We start from the raw sequence: 21,915 nt of genomic DNA, 5'->3' as shown, positions 1-21,915 counted from the left end.
GCAGCCAACCGGCTGCTCCGCTTGGGGAGCCTCCCACCCGCGCCGCCTCAGGCATCTGGGCTCCGGGCCGCGGCTTCCTACCCGTGTGAGGTGAGGGGGGCGGGGCCGTAGCGGGGACGGTCTGGGAACTGGGCTCACAACACGGGGCTCTGGGCAGCTTTCGAGCCCGGCAGGCTCTAGCTCCAGGGCGGAGGCCCCTCCAGTCCCTGGCTCGGGCTCCGTGCTCGGGAGTGGTGCTGCAGGCCGCGTCTAGGGTCCCCCAAACCTTGTCACAGCCAGTCCTGGTGAGCTCGCTTCTGGGCCTAGCGCGCACCCCATCGCCCCACCACAGCCATTACAAGCCAGGGGAAAGCCCAGCGCATTCTTGGTCCTTGGTGTGTGCTTGAGTCTAGCAGGAGCTACTGGCTAACAGACAGCCACTGCCTTCGTACAACAAGACAACGTGCAATCTGCCCCTGCAGAGACACTAATGATACATGTAATACTTCGTAATAAATGTCTTTGTTCCCCTCTTGTCCTCTAGCCACTAAGCCATCTACTCTGGACTTACTTTTACCATCTGACTCCCTAAGCAACTTGAAATAGCAGGCATGATTTTTTTTTTAATTGATGTTTCCTCCTTTTCCAACCATTATCGTGGCCTGAGACACAGGGAATTTCAGCCTTAAATCCTCAGTAACAGTTTTTCTAGATTATAAAAGTTTCATATGCCACACCTTTGCAGAGTTAGATAGAGCTCTGTACCTTTTTCAGAAGGAGCCAGTACCTGTTTTTAATCCTCCATCTCAACAGAACTGATGAAAATCCATCTGGTATATTTGTAAGGTCAAGGGTGTGGGTGGGAGTGTTAGGAGAGAGCTAGAAACCGATGTTCTTACAACATTGTCCCTTGGTACCCCAATATTGAACAAAGACTACATGGAAAGAGAGAGCAGAAAGGAAGAGAAGAAAAGTACGTTTTGGGACTAATTTTTAAAATGCATATGTGCCACAAATATTTGCTGGTCACAAACACAAATTGTGTGTCATAACACAAGAACTGGGCTGTCACCTAATGAAATTAATAGGCAGCAGGTTTAAAATAAACAAAAGAAAGTATTTCTTCACACAACACACGGTCAACCTGTGGAACTCTGCGAGAGGATGTTGTGCAGACCAAGACTATAATAGGGTTCAAAAAAGAACTAGGTAAATTCATGAAGGATAGGTTCATCAGTGGCTATTAGCCAGGATGGTCAGGGATGGAGTCCCTAGCCTCTGTTTGCCAGAAGCTGGGAATGGGCAACAGGATGGATCACTTGATTACCTGTTCTGTTCATTCCCTCTGAAAAACCTGGCATTGGCCACTGAAGACAGGATACTGGGCTAGGTGGAGCATTGGTCTGACCCAGTATGGCCATTCTATATTTTTAATGCAACTGTAAATGCCAACTGTCTAACAGCACACACATTGCCGGTTATATGAACAATTGGACTTTGTGAGGAAAACTTTATTTGTATGTACAATCTTGGCAATTACCATAGCAAGGTAGATGCATGTATGTGTATAATTTTAAACCTCAGTATTTTAAAGTCAAGCAAGTTCAAACCTGCACCCCTAATTTTTAACAAATGTTTCCAACTTGCTAGCCCTGCCTATTTACAATCTGATTTATGGATAGCTTTGCAGAATCAGAAAAGTTAGAAATGGAAGTCAGCTATTTAGATTATAAACTGTTTGTGGCAGGGACCATCCTTGTGTTCTGTGTTTATCTAGTGCCTAGCAGGACAGAGTCAGGCTCTGTGACTCACGCTCCTGGGCACTACCATAATAATACAAATACTAAACAGGCCATTCCAAGCCAATTGTTTATTGGAGTCTTTCCTACAGTACATTTTCTTTAGTTGTATTCAACCTTATTTTAAGCATTTCAAGTGGTGGTGGATTTTACAGTTTCATAAATAATCTTCCCTAATAATTTGATGTAATTTCAGGTACCTAGATTGTGCTTTCCTGAGATGGTAGTTTATTCATCTGTTTGATTTTAAATAATTGATTTACTGTATTCCAAGTAGTGAGCAATAAAAGGTAACTAATTAGCACCCATAGGATAAGAGCTCTTTTCTTTGAAAGTGTCCCCCCCCAACTGAGTATCCTTAATGGTTTTTCTTTTGATTTGTTTATTCAATTGTTAAATGTTCATAATACTGACTCATGATGTCAGGGGGACGTATGGATAGTCAGCACTTTTGACAAACAAACCCCAAGGAGCTCAAGTTGTGAGCACCCAGAACTGTGGCAACCAGAAGTTACAGGCCATTTTTGAAATCGTCATGCACTTAAGACCTGATCGGATACTCCTTAAAAATCCATGGGAATCCATAGACTGATTTTAATAGGTTTTGAGCAGGCCCTGAAAGCACAGGGCTGGATTGGTGGGGTGCAGCTGTATCACCTCAGCAAGAGCTTTGAGACACCAGGGAAACTTTGCTAGCTGCTATATCCCTTAAGATAAGTGCAGCACATGCTCATTTCCACAGCCAGCTAGCCCTGTTCACTAGTGTAGTTGAGTGGGTGGAGAAATGTGAGGTCATGAAAGAGACTGTGTGTTCAAGGACTGTGCTTGTGTTTAGTTTTTTGGGGGAAGGGGAAGACACAGCTATGGTGCCCCATGTGCCCGCCCCCCACATACACAGCCACAGCCAAGCCCTTAAACTGAATCCTATATGTGCAGTGCCCCACTGGTGCAGAGTTCATTGGAGAATCAGGGTCTAAGACTGTAAACTCAAAAGGAAGGGATCTGTCTTCTATATCTGTAAAGCTCCCAGCCTATGTTGGGGCTGCATAAATAAAACTACTGTCTTACTATATAGCTGCTTATGAGGTTAAGTGCACACCATTGAATATACAGGCTTTCAGTAGGGCCAGGTTAGATATTTTAGATTCTTCTATGTTCTGACTAATTTTAATAGTGTAACCTTAACATTGAATGCAAAAACTTCCATTAATGCAATCTCAATATAATACTAAAAGTGATCTTCATTAGTCAATCTTGGCCAGTTCAAGTTTCATAGCAAAAGATTGAGGTGGCATTATTTTTGGAATGAATTGCTGCCTCTGATAACAGTCGGAGGGGGAATAACCAGCTCAGTGTTTGTTACTGTTACGCCAGGCAGGAGAGAGAAATGCTGACAAAGACAGTGACATTTGTAATTGTTCCATGTCAGCAATGCATAACTCCTGATGCTGCACAGGCAAGACTCAGTGACTTTATGCAGCCTCTGCAACAGTCATATTTCAGAGGCCTGGTCTGAACTGGATATCCTTTGCAAATGGTGTCAAATATACTGGAAAGTGAGCAATCACAGATTATTAGGGTTGGAAGGGACCTCAAGAGATCATCTAGTCCAATCCCCTGCTCAAAGCAGGACCCATCCCCAAATGGCCCCCTCAAGGATTGAACTCACAACAACCCTAGGTTTAGCAGGCCAATGCTCAAACCACTGAGCTATCTATCCCCAATCATTCATAGTGGAAGTAATCCTAGGAAAGAACTAGAGAACAATCTTGATTATTCAGCAGTAACTAGAATACTAGATGTATTCTGATCAGATAGAGGATGCTGAGACTAGAAGTCTGCAAAGTTTGCGTTTAAAGTTTGGATATGCAGGCAAAAAGGCTGCAGAGATCCTGCAGAACTTAAAACTCTACTGAAGGACTTCAGTGTCTAAAGTACTCTACATAAAAAGATATAGTTGCTGAATTCAAGTCTTGGAGACTATTCAACTTGTTGATAACTGAAATTATTTTAATGGAGTTCAGATAATCAAGGTTCCACTGTAACTGAATTCATGGCAGCTCGGTTAGACTCACTTTTAAAATTCAATAACTATCTAGCAACAGAGGTGCCAGAAATTTAGGAAGAGACAAAGAGGTCATACACCTTTAGGGAAGAAGTAGCAAGTGTTAGCAAATTAAAATGATTTTGATGTAGCAGTGACATCTCTGGATAGGGTTCTCATATTAGCAGAGTTAACAGATGCATACAATTGAGCAAGACACTTCACCAAATGTAAGTGATTCTAAAGGCAAGAAGCAAAGAGTGAGTTCAAGATGGAGCTTCAAGCATGGAAACTACCTTTTCATATTTGCTTACCAAACAACTGTTTAGAATATGTACCTTAAAGGGTTGGAAAAAGTTTGGATCTAGAATAGCTTTTTCTATTGAGTATTTCTGTTCTTTATTTGATGAAACTCCCTCCTTCTTCCTCTCCCCACCCCCACCCCCCCCGAGATACTAGTGGAATGGAAAAAATGTTAAACAGCAGCAATTGAAGTTAAACATTTTTTAAATCAGCAGCTCCAGATAACTTGCAAAGAGTTTTAAGAGAGCTGGCTGAGGAGCTCAGACAACCATTAATCTCGATTTCTCAATAAGTCTTGGAGCACTGGGGAAATTCTAGAAGACTCGAACTGTGGCCAGTGGGAGATGGGGGCGGTACCTGTGGGCGAGAGCAGGCCTCCTGGCCCCCCTGCCTCAGAGCCGGACCTGCTTGCCACTTCCGGGGAGCCGCGCAGCGTCAGGACAGACAGGGAGCCTGCCTTAGCTTCAGCCTTGCAGTGCCACTGACTGGGAGCTGCCCAAGGTAAACCTGCACCCTGACCCCAAGCCCCAGTCCTGAGCCCCCCCAAACCCAGAGCCCCCTCCTGCACCCCAAACCCTACCTTAGAACCCACACTCCTAGCTGGAGCCCTCACCCACATCCTGCATCCCAACTCCCTGGCCCAGCCCAGAGTCCCCTGACACCCTGAACCCCTCATTTTTGGCCCCACCCTGGAGTCCATACCCCCAGTTAGAGCTCTTACCCCAACCTCATTCTCCAGCCCAGTGAAAGTGAGTGAGGATGGGGGAGAGAGAGTCCCAGAGGCAGAGGGATGTAATGAGTGGGGGCGGGGCCTTGGGGAAGGGGCAGGGCTAAGGTGTTCAGTTTTGTGCAATTAGAAGATTGGCAACCCTAAGCAGAGCACACAGACTGAGCTAGGCCATGCCCCCACACACAGTGCACCAGTAGAACCACATAGGTTTTTGAAAGGCAAAATGGCCTTCACTCACGCCCGTCACCCCTTGCCTCACCCCAGATGGACTTTTGAACCTCCATGCAGAGGGCATGCACTGCCCCACTGTTTATGGCAGGTATTGTGCAGAGCACACACTTCACCAGGCTACACCATCATCTTCTGAAGTTCCAAAGGTGGGCATGAATAACCACCACTTTAAGAGACACAGATCTAGTTTTAGAGATGAGACAAATAAAAACAAAGCTGGGACAAAACAAGTTTGCTCAAGAACTTCAGCCAGAGCAATAACATTCCTTTAATTTCATTAGGGCAAACTCCAAGCTTTGAACACCTGTTAGGTAAATAACCTAAAACAAATACCCAAATTCCAGAAATGCAAACAAACTGAACACACTGAAGCACACAGGATAAGCACAAACACCCATTGGCAAAATGTTATTCCAATTCCAGTCCCAACCTCATTCTACCTCTGCTGTTACAGAACTGACCAAGGCCTTGTCTGCAGACAAAGTTTAAACACCGATTTAGTTAAACTGGTGCAAAAGGTTGTATAGACACTTATTTTGGTTTATCTTATTTGGCAAATTGATTAGGAATCTGTTTAAGATTAACTGGAAAAAACCCACTAATAAGGCGAAATACGAGTGCCCACACAGGGATTTGTATCAATTTAACACCAGATTTAAATTAAACTGGTATAACCCCTCAGTTTACACAAGGCCTCTGGCTCTATCTACATTAAGGAAAGTCAGACTAATTGTAGGCTCACCAGTATAAATTCCTAATGCACTGTATTGGTGCAAAACAGAGCTTGCACCAATGCAACTTAATCCAACATACCAAAGAAAAATGTACTAGTGAAAGCCCTACTTCACACCAGTGCAGCATATGAACACTACGTTTTTGTACCAGTGAAACTACATCAATGTTATGCTGGTGTGAAATGTAGCTAGGGCAGAGTTGTTACAGAATCTAGATCTTATTTACTATAGCACAGGGGTTCTCAAACTGGGGGTCGCGAGGTGATTACAGGGCGGGGGGGTCGTGAGCTGTCAATCTCCACCCCAAGCCCCACTTTGCCTCCAGCATTTATAATGGTGTTAAATATATTAAAATATATTTTTAATTTATAAGGGGGGGTCACACACAAAGGCTTGCTATGTGAAAGGGGTCACCAGTAAAAAAGTTTGAGAGCCACTGCTATAGCATGTCCCTACATACATGTGGACTGTTCTACTATGTTGTGATTACCAGGGGGAAACCCGCAAGGCAAGCCAGGCCAAATTAAGACCTGGCATACATGGGTACAGTTTTCACTGAAATTCAGTGTTGTAGATCACACATTAGAGGTCTAATTCCGTTCTGCTTTACATAAGTGTAAATTAGGAGTAACTCTGTTGACAGCAGTAAGTGTGAAACTTATATAAGTTGTTTTGCAGTATTAGCAAACTTCCCAAAGAAACCTTCTGTAACAAGAGTAGAATCTACTCTGTACCGCTGCATCTATCTCTGCCAGTAGAACTGCCAACTGTGTGCTCAGGGTAAAATACTTTTCAAAAAAAACCCTCACATTTCTGTGTGTTCAGTTTCAAATTGGCAGCTTTCAGCTCATCAGGGACCACCCATAAATGTTTCAGTTCTTTTTCAAAAAAGTTTTAATATGCACCAGTTCATCATCTAGGCATAACAAACAAGCTAAGAGGCATGCCATGTAATACTCTCACCACTAGCCTTTCACATGTGGCCATCATTTTAAATTGCCATAGGCTTTGTTCAGCTGCCAAAAAAAGTTCTCCTTGTCCTTTGGATTCACTTCCACCTGCCAATACCCACCTTTAAGATCCAGTGTGGAAAACTAGATTTAATCTGCCACAGCATCCAGGGAATTGTCTATTCGTGACAATCAATAAGAATCCTTTAAAGAGATTTAATTTTATTTTCTATAGTACATGCCGAATCTGATGTTGCCATCTGTTTTCTTAACAACCAGAACTATAGGTAAGGCCCAAGGAGCTTTATGGCTACTTTATATTTATCATAGATGAAAGGCAGCTGTTACACCCATCTACTTCAGTTGGTGTTACACCCACAACAGCTGTTACACCCATAACAGATCTAAATACTTTGGAATTGTTAATAAATCTAAACATTAGTAGCCCTTGCAAAGGAAGGCTGGTCTATGAATGAGCGGAGCTGCCCTCAGCAGATAATACAGACTGAGCTAGGCTTTCCCTGCACACTAGAAGTGCACCAATAGAATTAAATTTTTTTAAAAAAACCTACACCAGCTACACACAAAATGATTCTGCCTCCCACCACAGACTTTTGTGCGTCCATGTGGAGGGCATGCACTGAACCAGGAGTTTACAGTAGGCATTGTGCTGCTTGGATAATGGGATATACTTCGCAAGGAACCCTATACAAGAAGGTTAGATCTGTGTGTTTAATAAAGACATCAATAAATAAGATAAATAGCTGGAGCAAAACAAATATGCTCAAGACTTCAGTCAGAGCAATAACATACCTTTATGTTCATTAAGGCAAACTCCAAACTTTGAGCCTATTACATAAATAACCTAACAAATACCCAAATCCCAGAGATGCAAACAAACTGAAAACAGTAAATGCACATGGGATAAGCACAATCAGTAGGGTGACCAGATGTCCCTATTTTTGGGTCTTTTTCTTATATAGGCTCCTATTACCCCCCACCCCCTGTCCTGATTTTTCACACTTGCTGTCTGGTCACCCTAACAATCAGCCACTAGTAAAATATGCTGCCCTTCTGCCTCCTTAGCCTTTGCACACCATTGAATGCCCAGTCAGAACAAGTCACCCTTAGTACTTTGTCACTTAAGTTACACCCATTTTCTGGTCAATTTACAGTTAGAGTGAAGTTTACTGCTGTTTATGTCATCAGTGAACTAACATCTCCTTGAAAGTACCCAAAAGTTTGTCTTCAGAAGACAGAAAAATTCAAAGTCAAATTGGAACTATTACTGATGAAAAGTTAGTAGCGCTGTCAATTAATCACAGTTAATTCACGCAATTAATTTAAAAACATTTATTGTGATTAAAAAATTAATCACGATTCATTGCACTTATAATAGAATACCCATTGAAATTTATTAAATATTTTGGATGTTTTTCTATATTTTCAATATTGATTTCAATTACAACACAGAATATGAAGTGCACAGTGCTCACTTTATTTTATTATTTTTTATTACAAATATGTACCGTGAAAATGATAAAGAAAAGAAATAATATTTTTCAATTAACCTCATACAAGTCCTGATGTGCAATCTCTTTATCGTGAAAGTGTAACTTACAAATGCAGATTTTTTTTTGTTACATATCTGTACTCAAAAACAAAAGAGTGTAAAACTTTAGAGCCTACAAGTCCACTCAGTCCTACTTCTTATTCTGCCAATTGCTAAGACAAACAAGTTTGTTTACATTTATGGTAGATACTGCTGCCTGCTTCTTATTTACAACGTCACCTTGTTTTATTTTTGAATGCAGATTTTTTGGTACATAATTGTACATTTGTAAGTTCAACTTTCATGATAAAGAGATTGCATGACAGTACTTGTATGAGGTTAATTGAAAAACAATTTTTTGTTTTTACAGTGCAAATATTTGTAATAAAAATAAATATAAAGTGAGCACTGTACACATTATAGTCTGTGTTGTAATTGAAATTACTATATTTGAAAATATAGAAAACATCCAAAAATATTTAAAATAAATGGTATTCTATTGTTTAACAGTGCAATTAATCGCAATAAAATTTTTTAATCATTTGACAGCCCTAGAAGTTAGTTAACAGAACATATGTTTTATTGGGCTGAGGATTCCCCCAGTCAGTGCCAGTGCTAGCCCATTTGGGGCCTTAAGCATGACTATTGGGGGGAGCCCACAGCACACAATAAAAGCGAAAGGAGGTCCCCTTTAAATGTGTGGGGCCCTAAGCAATTGCTTAGTCTGCTTATGCCTAGCATCAACTCTGCCTCCAATCTATCAGATAAAGGAAAGCACTAACATAAAGTGATTTCTAAACATACAGAACACTGACTCCATGACTATCTCCTTACAGCCAAAACAGGGATTTCTAGCCCTGCTACCTAGACCATTTTTTCCGTTCCCCTAGCCACTAGCATTTATGACTAGAATAGGCTAAGTTTTCTCAAAGAAAAAGTTTCTTGGGGTATTTCTTGTATCTTAATGATGTGAAAACAGGCCACTAGATGGCATTTTCAGACTACTTATCGCTGAGCCCCTTCTCATGTGTGCTGACATTTAAGCATAATACCTTTGTACTTCTATAACAGCTCTTCCCTGATGATCTCAAATCACTTGATAAAAACTAATTGAGTCTCACAATATTCCTGTGGGGCATTATTATCCCCACTTCACAGACAAGGAAACAGGCACAAAGAATGGTTTAATGATTTGCTCAAGGTCTCATGGCAAATCGTTGACCGTGTTCAAAACAAAACCCAGGAGTTCTGACTGCCAGCCTCCAAGGCTAATTATAATTAGCTAGCTACATCCATTTTACAATACAATAGCTTTTTTTTATATAATAAAAGTGACATTCTGGTCACGCTGAAACTACCTGATCTGCATATTCTACAGCATAAGAGAATGCGTAGAAGGGGATCATGCTATATGGGTTCTGTTTCTCTAGAAGCTTTAGGGCCTCATTTTACCTTCATTTTCTCCTCTCCATGAGAGAGCACTGTGCACATAATTTGGGTTTAGATTTTAGGGATCAAATTTGTATTTTTGTTGAGCTATCACAAATAACATCTGATGTAAAGGGCATATCATTTAGTGCTGGAGAATATTCCATTTCATTGTTCACCATGGTAAACTACTTGAAGAAAAATCTGTTGTCTTTAAACAAGTCTACATCTGCTTAAGAGTTCATTCACAAACAAGAATCTTTTAGAACCTTTACATTTGTTGAAGGCCTTCATAGAAATGACAATGGACAGTGCGAGGCAAAACAATAACTAGAGAAGGGCACACAAGGACACCCTGCACTGCTCTGGTAAACCGCCAAACAGAGGACTGTGTGTTTGAAACTCACTGCATTGTATAGCAACACAGACTGCATATTCATGGCCCAGTCCAACTCTCTACTGAAGTCAATTCATATTGGACTGGGCCCATAGTGACTTTCTAAACCATGGAAATGAGTCTGGTATTCTTTACCAACAGGGGCATGTGCAGGAATTTAATTCCACTGCTTTTGGAGGGGCACATTCTGTGCCTCAGCTGGGGCCAGAGGAGTTTGTGCCCCTACCAATTATTGCAGGGGTGGGCCTTCTCCTACTTATTCCCCCAATTGTGCACACCACCGTTTACAAAACAAGACTGATAAAGTGTTCCTTTTATTAAGAGACTTTGTGAAACTTTAATGTACTTCAGATGTCCCTTTATTTATATTTATTTATTTTCATATGGACTAATACATGGCTCAGGGGATTTGTAATGGGCTATAGAACCTTGAAATTTGAAAGCTCTGGCTCTCATTTCTGGGATACCCTTTAGCCCCGATTGCAGATTTGACCTAGGTCATCAGTGACTGACCATCATTAATGAATGAAGGCTGTTCAGAAGCCTAAGTAAATTGGTGTTCTTAATCAAAAAAATCCACATAGCAGGGCTTACCTAGTCTGGATTTGGGACTTCCTGCCTGCCTCAGTTTCTCCTCAATTCCCTAGGAAATTAGACTTGACACTACAAGCATTTTCTCCTCTTGTCAGAATCTGATTTATTAACATAAAGCTCAAATCTTTCTATCCAGCCTTCCTCATTGGGCACAACTTTGTGTAGGGTTCTAAGTCTTGCCTCTGCTGAGGCTCCTCCTCCTAGTAGGACTCCCTCCCAGGCCTTCTGCCTAGACTGTTACTCAGACTAGGCTTCCCCACTGGCCTTTATCCATTCTTTACAGAAGCACTCACTGCCTGTAACGGGGCAGAACACACTACCACGGTGCCTCCTGCTGGTCCTCTCAGGAATTGGCTCAGTCTTTTCCCAGGGCACCCTCCTCTGGTGGTGTCTCACCATCAGCACTTCTGCTCTGCACCCACACCACCTCAAGGACCTCACCTTCTGGCCATGCTGCATTACAGTCTTCTCCCCTTCTGGGGGAACAGCAGTCCTCTGTCCAGCCATTCGCCTCCATGGCCGACTGCAGCCCAAGGTTCTAGCCACTTGCCTCAGTGGCAAACTGCAGCCCTTCACTGGCCACTCCCCTCAGTGGCAAGTGTGGGTGAGGTGTAGGGGAGACCTGGGCCCACCCACTACTCCGGGTCCCAACCCAGGGACCCTCTAAGCCATAGCCATGCGCTGTGTCTTGTTCAATCCCCACCATCCGTTTCCCTGGGCCACTTCCCCATAGCCCTAGTACCTTCTCTGCCCCTGTATCAGGGTTTCAGTCTTTAAGCAAGTCAGGCTGGAGCTCCCTCTTGCTCCCCTGACCCAGCCCAGAGTGCTGGCAGTACCCTCAGCCCTTCATGGACCCAGTCCCTTCTCCCTGAGCTCCCAAGAGGAAACTGACTCCTCTGTCCTGCAGCTCTCTTTATATATGGGCCTGCTCTGCCCTGATTGGGTGCTTATTGCAGCCACTCTCTGATTAGCTGTCTGCTGTGCAGCCCCTACCCCCGGCTGCTTTTAACCCTTTCTCCACCCGTGTGAGGCAGACACCCCATCACACTGCCAAATCTACTCATTCTGGACTTTCTACCCACTGGTCCACAAAGGAGTCCAAGGAGTCAGTGGTAACTGCCCCAAGACCTCTGCCTGGATGCGTGAGGAAAGGAAGGAACAGAAGTGGGTCCCAGTCGCAGAGCACAGCCCCCATCAAGCTTCCTCCTCCTGGTCTGTTGAATTGTTATCTTGACCAGTGCCAGAAGGAGATAGAGCAGGAGGTCTGAATTTTCATGGGGCAGCACCTGAGCATGAGAAAATGGCTGTAACCTAGCACACTATAGACAAACATTCGCTAGGGTCTTCCTCTTGCCACAAAAAGAACAAGTATCAGGAGACTCTGAACCACACCAGCCATGTGCCCAGGCTCATGGATTCGTGGAGGAGCTACCAATCAATATCGCCAGCAGGCTATGGGGCCTGAGTAGAAGATAAGTTGGCCCACCACAGCTCCTTGCCCTCCATTGCTGGTTAAGTGTCATGCCATTTAGTGTCCAGGCAGGACATAAGGGCAAGAAGTGGATGGTATGGAACACAAGTACATAGAATTGTTCACAAGATACGGTTCAGACAGACCAGCTGACAGCATGCAGCCAACTTGGGTCATGCACTGAAGGCAGCTGGGGACAGGGGAAGGGAGGAAGGTCTCAGTGATCAGCTCTGGAGGGTCTGGGCACACTCTCTTGTTGAGCCCACTCAAGATAACCAAGGGAGACAGAGTAGCCTTGACATCCTGGAGTACATGGCAGGTGACACATCAGGGAGGGAGCCCCACCTGCTAGATCCACCCACTCCTACTGGCCATAATCCAGGAAGTCTCCAACTCTGATGACAGCACCCAGCACACTGCTGGGGCTCTACCACTTGTGCCTGAAGATGGGAGTAGTGCAGCAGGGGCTCAGCAAGAAGGTCTTGCAGTGGTCACTACAGACCTGGTCACTGAAATAAGCATCCAGGTCCCTGACGTCTCTCCCAAATTGCCCCAGGCTGCCCTTTATGTCTCCCAGCGGGCCTAGGTCTTAGTCACATACTCCCTATCATGTGGCCCTTGAATTCATTCTCTCCACCTGGGGAGGTGGGCTAATGCTGGCACAGGTGAGGCCCAGCACAATCCCCCTTAAAGGGCCATCTCACCCTATGAGAGTCCACAAAATAACCACCACCATTGTAATCAATACTCCTATTGGTAGTATCAGCAGATAGGTCAAAAATTTAATAGGCAAATAAACTAATGCCTGCAGGGAACATAAAAAAGCTTTGCCTTTTGCTGCCTGTGCAGTACCAGTAACTCTCCTGTGGGCAGAGAGCAAGCTTGGGCTTTGTTCTCCACTGCCTTTTATCTTGCATAGCCGCCCATAAGCACCTATGGAAAATGGGTGCACAGTGGGTGTCAGAGTAAGGCAGATGGATTGGAGAAGTGTAAAGGAGTAGGAGTATGTCCAATCATTTACACAGTTCAAGGCACAAATATGTTTGAACATAATAAGATTTAACAGTTGTTTGCAACCTTGAAATACCCTGCCATTGCTGAGCTGTCACAGAAGCACCAACTACCGGGAAGTTACCCGTTCTACCTGTTATGTAATGTGTTCATAGTGAAAGAGTTCAAGCTGAACAGGCTGATGAATATTACAGTGTCAGGGGTACATGTTATTTTGTTGTTGCTGGAATTTTGTACAACTTTTTAATTTTTCTCACTTTGTATAGTAGATATAAGAAAACAACTCCTGTTTTATTACTGCCACAGGGTTGTATTTCAACTGGTCACTCCCTCAAACAGGGAGTGACCAACTCTCCTCCTGTAGGTAGGGGTAATTCAGTCACTGTCTTTTCTCAAGGAAGGAGCCTAGAGCTGGAGATACTCCAGCCCACTGTAGACCCTTAGTCAGCTTCTCCCTCAGCTGGCCTCACTTACTCCTCAGGCTCAGAGGAAGGCTTCTGCTACTAGCATCTTCTTCCTAGCAACTCAAGGCTCTCCAGAAACCTTCTTACGCCATAGATCATCTGCCTTGCTATGAGACAGGAGGCAGCATTTAGGCTGGTTCCCTTCTCCCAGCCCATTCCCAATTGGTTAGGGGCAGAGGGAAACCTGGCCCTGTCCTCTCTGCAAAGCTCCTGGCCTTGGTCCCCTAAAGATACAGTGGCAAGATTTCCTCCCAAGCACCATTCATTCCTCAGACCACTTACTTTCTCTCCACATCTCCCTTATGTCCTTAAAATGAACCTTCAAACCCTTAAAGGGCCATACCATGTGGCAGGGTAGGCTTACCCTAGGCACTACTGCCTTTAAAGGGAAGACCACCCCGTCATGGTTGGATTGTCTTATAAACATTTATTTGGTTTGGTTGCATTTCAGTAAGTTCTACAGTTTCAGATATAACTACAACCTAGTTAGTATTTTGTCCATTATAATTCTGACAGTGCTGCTCTCTTGTAAATGCTGCTTCCAGATCATGGCCCATATAGCACAGACTAGGATAGATGTAAAGACAAATGCACGGATAGACTATAATTAACTATGTCAGTATAACTGATTCAATGGAGGAATGCCTGTTATCCCAGCAGGAAGTGAAGTGATACAATGGTCATGGCTTCGCGTACTGTAATATTTATCATACTCTACTACAAATGCTGAGAACAGAATTGTATTACAGCATTGCAACTAAGGCCTGGTCTCCATTACACAGTTAGGTTAACATAAGCTGCCTGTTACTGGCCTTCAGGAGCCATCCCTCAATGCCCCGCAATGACAATACAATTGATACAAGTGCTCCTGGTAAGTACACACCATTGACACAATGAGCCAGGTGCGCACACACACACACACAAGCGATTTAATAACGGTGGTAAGTTAGGTTGATGTACGTTTGTAACATAGACATGGCCTAGGATTCATGCAAAATAGAGGGTTCTTTTAAAACTCAATTATAATTAAACACTTCACAGATAAAGGTTAAAGGTCTGATCTTAAACAGAATTATGGATCAGTGAGAGTGCTAAAGTTGGATCAAGAGCAAAGATACATGCTCTGCTGTACTCATGCATTTAATTTTGAAATATTCTCCATTTTCAGTTCAATCTACTTCACTGCAGACACTGTATTTTACGTATAAAAAGTGCAGTTGGCAGCTAAAAAGTAGCAAGATCTCCCTGTCCTATTAATATCAATCAGAAATAGTGCAGGGTCCTTCATTCTGGGGCTCAGAAGACTCTGCTAGCTTTAGGTGATCTAGACAAGTGAATGTCTTTTTAATAATATGACAGAGACATTAGGCTCAGCCACAAGGATAAGAGACAGACTTTGTATGTTAACAAATGTCTCTCTCAAATAGTTCCCAAGATCGTTAGAAATTCTTTCTACATACCAGATGAAGAACTAGCTCCAAATGCTTCCCTTTATAGAAAAACTGCCATTTAGAAATATCAGATTGTTCTCTATACCCTGCCCCCGAAGGGGGATAAACTTTTCCCCTCTCTAATTCTGTGATAATATTATTACTCTGTACTGCTAGCTTTGGGCTTCCTCCCCATTTGCCAAGTCTATTGGGAAGTAGAGCTCAGAAGTGAGCCTGGATCTTTCATTTGGCTGGATTCTGACATTGCTCATGGAGCTGAAAAAGAGGTTTGGGAGAACCTGAACGCTGAGGAACTGCAGTGGTTTGCTGTACCAGAAACATATGATCCTCATTTATCTAGGAAGGAAATTCCAGGCAGATAATTACAGCCTATTATGAATCTGCAATTTTAAAGCTACAGAGAATTTCTCATGCCCTGGATCCTAGAAGAACCATGCACTCTTGTTTTTGGACAGAAGTTTCAGGAAGAAGCCAAAGATATCTTGAGGTATGTCTACACTACCTGCCGGATCGATTTATCGCATCTAATCTAGACGCGATAAATTGACCCCTGAGTGCTCTCCCGTTAACTCCTGTACTCCAGTGCTGCAAGAGGCACAGGCAGAGTCGACGGGGGAGCGACAGCAGTCAACTCACCACGGTGAAGACACCACGGTAAGTCAACCTAAGTAAGTCGACTTCAGCTCCGTTGTTCACATAGCTGAAGTTGCGTAAGTTAGATCAATTCCCCCCACCCCCAGTGTAGACCAGGGCTAAGGAAAAGTAAAGGGGTAAGGAAATGGGATGGGGCCTTAGCCCCGGTCTACACTGGGTTGGGGGGATTGATCTAAGTTATGTGCATAACATAGCTGAAGTCAACATACTTAGATCGACTTACCGTGGTGTCTTCACTGCAGTGAGTCGGCTGCTACCTCTCCCCTGTCGACTCTGCCTGCGCCTCTCACAGTGCTGGAGTACAGGAGTCGACGGGAGAGCGCTCGGGGGTCAATTTATCGCGTCTAGACTAGATGCGATAAATTGATCCCCACTGGATTAATTGCTGCCCGACAATCCGTCAGGTAGTGTAGGCGTACCCTTACTCTCTTGCAATCAACTCTGCTTCATTAACTAAAATTTCCAAGATTCCTAATCTGAAACCCATGCTCACATTCAATAGTACTTACTCACACAAGTAGCCCTATTTTGTTTATTACTCAACATAGGTAAAGGGTACAAAATTGAGCCCTCAGACCTGAAGCACAAAACCACTTGGTAAAGTTTCATTTAAAGTAGAATCCAATGCTTTCCATGATAATTAATCTCTGTGCAAGGGGTGTCTGGTTTTAGCACTCTATCTCAAGTGGTCTGTATTGGCCACTACAAGACTATTTGGCTTTTGATCACAGCTTCTTTTGGAAATAACAAGCAGGCTTTCCCAAACCCTTTGTCCTCTAATGCATGGCTCTATTCGGAAAGAACATGGAATATATTTTAAAACTCTGCCTTTAATATTTCCTGGAAGCTCAGCATGAATTTTCAGTGTTTCAACTCTAGAATGTATTAAACTAAATAATGCTTAAATAATGACAGAAAATTGTTACTGCTTGCTTAAGAGAAGACCTATTAGATTAAAGGGGTCTTTCCCAATGTAGACTGCAAAATGAAAGAAAACGTCTATCTGGAATAAGAAAAGCTAAACAACTGCAATAAGTAAACTTGACTCTGTATTACAAATATATCTCTATCCTCATATATACATAATATTTTTCCATGTTTGATTGTGCATATTAAACTGTAAAATGCTATTTATACATGTGATTTTTGCTTAACTAGCCAGAAGATGGCAGTCACTAATCAGGAGAGTATAAGAGGCTGTCTGTTCAATACCACAGATTTGTGCTGCCTGAAATACAATGTTTCATTTTCAGTTACCTGCACTGAAGTTTAGGAAAAGTGTAGGGGAAATGGCAGTGTTGCCAACTATTCCATTTTATCATGTTTCACAGTATTTGTTTTTTCTTAAACCAACTCCAAAAGCCATGTGATTGCATGAGAATCTCAGCTAGGTTTATTTTTCTTTTCTTTCTCCCCCTGCCTTTTATTTTATTTATTTTTTATTTTTTTGAGCAAGGGCAGTTTCTGGCCATTGTAGTTCCACAGAAAATTTGAAAATGGAATTCTAAAAGCTAAAACACCAAAAGGAAAATATCAAGAACAAAAAGGAACGTATTGTTTTAAAAGAACTCTTGAATTTGAAGCCAATCTCATGATTGCAGGGGCCTGAGTCTTGATTTACTAATACTCAGGGTTGGCAATATTGTAGAATCATATAAACAGAAAGATGGATTAGGTCACTCAGTCCGTTCCTCAAGGGTCAGTGCAGGATTGCTCCCTGCAACATATTCTCTAGTGCTTTTTCTAACCAAGCTTTAGTGGCCCAACCAGTGTGAACTCCATCACTTTCCTGGGGACACTATTCCAAAATCTAAGAGGTACAACACTTGTATTGTGCCTCACAATAAAATTAAAATACAAGGGAATAGAAAATTCTGAATGTGCAAAGCTGGACATTCAAATCCCCGCTCTCTTACCTCCCCAAAATGGCCAGTATTTCCCACTGAAGGACTAACCTAGTTATTGCTATAATGATGGTGTAAATACACTAGGTCATATTTTTAAGGGCAGCTTGATCTATCGCCATTCAAGACAATGGGAGTTTTTCCATCCATTTGACTGGCAGTAGGACTAAGCCGCTGCTGATTACACTAGTTGAAGATCTGATCCATAATATCTTCCATTTTGATATGGCATTTCTCTTCAGGAGCCACAGGGCACCAGCATAACACATGCCAATGTCTACAGCCATAGATATGTTTTGACAACGCATCCCTTAGCAGCAGTGTTTAGTCATGCCATATTGAAGAAGTGGTTTTGCATGGGTAATAATACAACATTATAACAAAGATGATAGAAATACAAGGCTGGCAGTATGAAAAATATTAACTTTTTTGTTTTGTTTTGTTCTTGTTTTCTCAACTCTTTGCACAGCATCTGCCATCGATTTCAGTATTATGCAAGGAGAGTAATGGAATTTATCCGGGACAGTTATGAATCAACGTTGTATGGATCAAAATACAGTAGACCCTCAGAGTTATGAACGCAAAGGTTACAAACTGACCAGTCAACCACACACCTCATTTGGAACCAGAAGTATGCAATCAGGCACAAAGACAAGGTAAAATAGCAAATATTGTGTAGTACAGTACTGTGTTAAAAATACTAAAATATTAAAAATTAATAAAAAAAATGTAGGGAAAGTTCAAAAAAAGATTTGACAAGGCAAGGAAACTGTTTCTCTGCTTGTTTTATTTAAATTAAGATGATTAAAAGCAGCACTTTTTTCTGCATAGAAAAGTTTCAAAAATAGATTAAATCAATGTTCAGTTGTAGATTTTTGAAAGAACAACCCTTAAATTTTGTTCAGAGTTACAAACATTTCAGAGTTATGAACAACCTCCTTTCCCTAGCTGTTCGTAGCTCTGAGGTTCTACTGTGTAGAGATATATCAAATTTCTGAGCCACATCTTTCAAGAATCACACCAGACTCCTATTTCTTATCATTCCAGATTTCAGGAGTAATCCCAAACAGGAGGTGAGTGGTTCTGTGTGTTACAGTTCCCTTCTAGAGCCAAATCCTGATCCCATTGGTAAAGCTCCCTTGAATTCAGTGGGTTAAGCATTTGGCTCATTGTGACAATGTGATTGAGCAGCTGGGCGCTGAGATGAAAGCAACCATCAAGTGAAAGAACAGAGAAAAGCAAAGACAAAATTGTTTCTGGAGTGTCATGGGGGTGACATTGTTGACTGGCCTGAATTAAGGTGGAAATATTTTTGCTGCAGTTTCCTGTGGGAACAAATGATATCTTCATATTTAGCAATATGCTTCTCTAATAATGATTTTTTAAATGGAGAAATGCAGTTACTGTTAATGGTAAGATTTCTTAGAATGTAACTCTGTGCTTATGGTTTACACCAGGGATCGGCAGCCTTTCAGAAGTGGTGTGCCGAGTCTTCATTTAGTCACCCTCATTTAAGGTTTTACGTGCCAGTAATACATTTTAACCTTTTTAGAAGGTCTCTTTCTATAAGTTTATAATATGTAACTAAACTATTGTTGTATGTAAAGTAAATAAGGTTTTAAAAATGTTTAAAAAGCTTCATTTAAAAGAAAATTAAAATGCAGAGCCCCCCGGACCGGTGGCCAGGACCCGGGCAGTGTGAGTGCCACTGAATATCAGCACGCATGCCACCTTCGGCACCCGTACCATAGGTTTCCTACCCCTGGTTTACACAATTTATGTTTCATTGTCACTCTATAGTGAAACTTAACCTTTCTTATAAAATGCTGATATTGTCTTAAATCTCTGTAGGTGAAAGACTCACTGTGACGATCAATGCTATTATGTTCACCACTTTTACAAGACTAGGATAAATGTACAAAGGATGCCTTGTGAGGTATCATTTGAAAACTCATCATGTGCTGAACATTATTGTCCTGGTAAAATAAGTGCATCAATATTGTATGTGAAGTAATAAGCTTCTGCCGTATAGCATTGTTATAACATGCTCCAAGATTAAGAAAAGCAGGCCCAAACCAATTTTTCAGAGACAAAGACACGATGACACCCCACTAGGTGTTAAAGGGCTATCAGCTACTTACACAGCCATTCTCCAGCAACAGGAAGGTGTGAATAAGAAATTTACATTCCATCACAGGGACAGGTCAGACCTCACAAGAGACTACTTGTCACCTGCACCCCAGCTGGGGGTAATCCTCAAAGAGAGCAGGGTGGTATAGGAATGAGAGACAGTGCCCTCCAATTTGCCTCTTTTCTCTTAAATGCACACCTTACATTTTAAAATGAGGGTTTGTTTGGTAGATTTTAGCTAAATAAGAACATTTTAGCTAAATAAGGACATTGGTTCAGACCAATGGTCCATCTAGCCCAAGAGTTCTCAAACTGGGGGTCAGGACTCCTCAGGGGGTCGTGAGGTTATTACATGGGGAGTCGCGAGCTGTCAACCTCCACTCCAAACCCCACTTGCCTCTAGCATTTAGAATGGTGTTAAATATATTAAAAGTGTGCTTAATTTATAGGGTGGAGGGGAGGGTCGCACTCATAGGCTTGCTGTGTGAAAGGGGTCACCTGTAAAAAAGTTTGAGACCCACTGATCTAGCCCAATATCCTGTCTCCAACAGTGGCTAGCAACAGAGCTTCATGGAGGAGTGCACAAAACGGGATGGTTCCAACAGTCCAAGGTATAAGGTTGCCTAGAGCCAGCCATTGATAGACTTAACCTCCATGAACTTATCCAATTCTTTTTAAACAGACACGTATAGCACTCATGACATTCCTGTTCATCTCTGGCACAAGGCAAGAAAAGATCTAGCCAAGACTAAAGCTGAATACATCACATACAGAAAGATGATGGCCAAGAGGTGCTTTAATTCAGATTACTCCATTTAACAAGAGTGGACCCACTGAGCCACAGAAAATGGGAGATGCTTTTGTGAAATAAATCTGGCATATGTTAAAATGCTTCTTAGATTACAGGTTTCAGAAAAGCGGCCTGCCCAAGTAAACTGATTTTTTTTAAATCAAATGTTTGAGAGGAGATAAATCATATCTGTATTTGTGCTGTTCACTATGCAACATTTTAGGGTCCCTTTGAGACTGGGGGAAACTTTGAGTCATTAAGTAGTTTGGAGCCTCCCTTGATCTCAGACAAATCTGGTACGGACTTATACAAAACAGTCTGGAGAAAAAGAACACACAGTACTTCTCAGTTATGATGGTGGGGGAAAGCCCTAGAAAAAGTGAATTACAGGGGGGTGCAGGGGAGTGTTCTTCTAATGCAGCACAAGAATTTGACCTGTTCAAAAGAGACCTAGAGCAAAACCCCACACAAATTTATTAAAAAAATATATTTGATTGTTAAAGAAATTGAGAATACCTTGTATAAAGAATTCCTGCCTTCTGCAATAGCAGCCTGCACTACAGGCTGCACAGATTACATTCATAATGGTCAACCCATTGCACTTCATAATGATTTTCCATTTTGGTAGCACCTTCCAGCCAAGGATCTCAAAGGACTTTCTAAACACTGCTGAATTAACCCTCACAACACCCCTGTGAGGTAGGTAAGTATCACTATTCCCATTTCACAGATAAGAGAAGTGAGGGATGGAGAGTTTTAGTTTAATGCACAAGCTGCACAGGAAGCACCATATCTAGAACGCTGCGCTCCTCACTCCCAGTATTGTCTCAATCACAACACAATACCTTCTCTCCCTTTCCAAGGAGACTTGCTCATCTGAGCCAGCTCTTTTCTTTTTTAGATTATCTGCTCCCCTATGCTGTACAGTTTTTCTTATACAGCAGGAGGGAAGTGGAGACAGCCTTGGTTGAAAAATAGAGATTAAACAGAATGATTGAAACTTACCACTTTTCCCTCTGAATTACGCAACGTGCACATGCCATTCTGCATCGGGCTCAGGATTTCTGATAACTAATTGGAATGTAGCAAAGTCAGATAGAACTAACATCAGCGTCAGGTTGATTAGCTGGTACAAAAGAAGTCTGTGGAGAATTCTGCCACCAAAGTGGCAGAAATTCTGATAATATTAATACTTTGCCCAGCTGAGGGGCACCTTTCCTCTGAGCAGGTGAAAGCACCCAGAATTGAAGCCTCACAACTACAAGAAGTGCTTGACTTACCCCTGAAACCTAGCGGCTG

The 21,915-nt window shown here is 42.4% G+C and overlaps 1 long non-coding RNA gene across 2 annotated transcripts; it reads left to right on the top strand.

Moving 5' to 3' along the window:
• Nucleotides 1-12: 12 nt before the first annotated feature.
• On the top strand, nt 13-20,781 carry LOC127034236 (uncharacterized). Of its 2 annotated transcripts, XR_007769331.1 has the most exons (5): nt 13-90; nt 18,166-18,352; nt 18,744-18,769; nt 19,548-19,632; nt 20,509-20,781. It is a non-coding gene; the product is annotated as an uncharacterized LOC127034236 (long non-coding RNA). The 2 variants fall into 2 exon arrangements; XR_007769330.1 differs by having other exon boundaries at nt 19,548-20,781.
• The last annotated feature ends 1,134 nt before the right edge of the window (nt 20,782-21,915 follow it).

The sequence above is a fragment of the Gopherus flavomarginatus genome, chromosome 14 (genome assembly GCF_025201925.1).
Source record: "Gopherus flavomarginatus isolate rGopFla2 chromosome 14, rGopFla2.mat.asm, whole genome shotgun sequence".
Lineage (NCBI taxonomy): Eukaryota > Metazoa > Chordata > Testudines > Testudinidae > Gopherus > Gopherus flavomarginatus.
The sequence above is the reverse complement of the archived record's forward strand: the minus strand, read 5'-3'. Positions and strand labels throughout refer to the sequence as shown.